A 2,242-nucleotide genomic window follows, 5' to 3' on the forward strand; every position below is an offset into this window, starting at 1 on the left:
TATTAGGTATTATTAGTAATCTGGAGATGATTTAAAGTATACAGGAAAATGTGTATAGATTATATGCAAATACTAAGCCATTTTATATGAGGATCTTGAACATCTGAGGATTTTGGTATCCGAGGGAGTCCTGGAACCAATTCCCCCAGGATACTGAGGGACAACTGTAGTATCAGAAGACTGTAATTAGAAAAAAAAGCTCCAGGTGATTATGGCATTAGCCAGGGCTAAGAAGCATTGACATGGTAAGTAAGAGCCTGGATGTTGCTTTTCTCTTCCCGCCATCTTGGCTCCTGTGGAGGCCTGCTGGGAACAGGACTTCTAAAAGAAAATATGTTTGGGAGGCTGTGGTCCAAGGTCGTTTTTACTGGCTATGAGTGGGGTCTCCGGAACCAAAGGGAGCACACAGCTCTTCTTAAAGCTGAAGGTGGTTATGCCCGAGATGAAACAGAATTCTCTTTGAACTAGAGATACGCTTACGTATACAAAGCAAAGAACAACATAGTGACTCCTGGCGGCAAACCAAACAAAACCAGAGTAATCTGGGGAAAGGTAACTCGGGCCCACGGAAACAGCAGCATGGTTCGTGCCAAATTCCAAAGCAATCTTCCTGCTAAGGCTATTGGACACAGAATCCGAGCGATGTTGTACCCCTCAAGGATTTAAACTAAGAAAAAGTCAATAAATAAACGTGGATTTGCGCTCTTAAAAAAAAAAAAAAAAAAAAGAGCCTGGATGTTGCACCCAAATGTGGAATAAATCTCTGTAGGTGTTGCAGCATCTAACACCTTACATCTGAGAGGTGCTCATAAATCATAATCAAAAGTTGCCATTATTGAGAACCTGTTGTATGTATGTAATGTACCGGGTGCTTTATATGCATTATTTAACTCAGTTCTCACAATAATCAACTTCATGCATAAAGTTCAGAGAGATTAAGGCTCCCTGTGTCAGAATCCAGATTGCGACCCAAGACTGATTCCACAGTTCATGCCTGCTTCACACCACATTCTCCCCACCCCATGAGTGTTCAATGCAGCATGATTCATCAATCTTTTAGCCCCTCCTAAAAACCAGACCCCCTAGTCTCAAATGAACAGTCATTCACTGCCTCACACACACCTAAAATTAAGACACTTAAGCATGTAAAGGCAGATGAAAACTGCACAATTCCTGGTAAATGTCTGCATGGGAGCTTTTGGGTGGCCAAAAATAGGTGACTTCCAAGCATTCATCATCCCGTGGGCGTATACAGCACCTCAGAACAGGACTGACTAGGAAGGGCTGGCATCCAGAGTTTGAGGACCCAGGAGGAAGCACACTGGTGATTTAAGGGGCAAAATTTGAACTGAGAAGGGAAAGACACTTGGAAGGATTCTAGTATGAAGCAAACTGCTTTTTGCTGAGTTATCACTTTTTTCTCCTAGACAGCGTTTCATAAAGTACACATCTTTAATGCCCTAGAGTGGCATTTTACAGTTAACCACAGGTCCCACATGTTGGTTTACACGTGAAAGTAGACATGTGATATTGGGATCCCTAGAATGGACATATGCAATAAGGTAGGCAGATGCTGAATTCAGAGAGGTCAACTAAGGGTGACTGGGTAGATGCAGGCAAGGTCCAGAGACCTGTAAGTTAAGGAAGCTGCTCCAGCCAGAAAATGATACTGGGCTTGGCTGGGTGTGATGGGTTCTGGGCTGACAGACCATGGATGGAGACAGAAAGCTGACAAAGGTCATTGAAGGCCTGAAGGCAAATCAAGAGACCTCTCAGTCCCTGTAAATCATTAGTATCTCAAAGTGCTATAATCAGTCCACCCCCCAGAGAATTCTGTGAATTAGAGTCAGAGAATCTTCCAGTTTTCCAGATGGAGGCAGCTGGAGAAGATGTGAAACCGTAGCTTAACCTGTCTTTCCTCTGTGCACATGCATAGACATATACACACATGTGTGCATACATACACACACTCACCAGACCCCTGCCGCCTCATATGCACATCACTCCATCACCCGGTCCTTCTTTCAGAACATCCCCTTATTTTCTCGTTTTAAGCACCCAAAAGGACCCCAGTGTGAGTGAAGATTCAGAACAACCTCAGCTGAGTCTGAGGCTGAAGTCAGGTGATGTTTGCCATGCCCGGTGGCTTCATCACGGTGTCCAGGAGCAATTGAATGAGAGTCCAAGGGGAAAGAACACGTCATGAGGAAGGCAGTTGTCTATTCAGAGATGCAGGGAGGCA

The 2,242-nt window shown here is 44.2% G+C and overlaps 1 pseudogene; it reads left to right on the forward strand.

The window, feature by feature from the left end:
- The first annotated feature begins 333 nt into the window (after nucleotides 1-333).
- LOC119619782 (large ribosomal subunit protein eL33 pseudogene) lies at nucleotides 334-666 on the forward strand (annotated as a pseudogene).
- The last annotated feature ends 1,576 nt before the right edge of the window (nucleotides 667-2,242 follow it).

Source organism: Chlorocebus sabaeus, chromosome 25 (assembly GCF_047675955.1).
Source record: "Chlorocebus sabaeus isolate Y175 chromosome 25, mChlSab1.0.hap1, whole genome shotgun sequence".
NCBI lineage: Eukaryota > Metazoa > Chordata > Mammalia > Primates > Cercopithecidae > Chlorocebus > Chlorocebus sabaeus.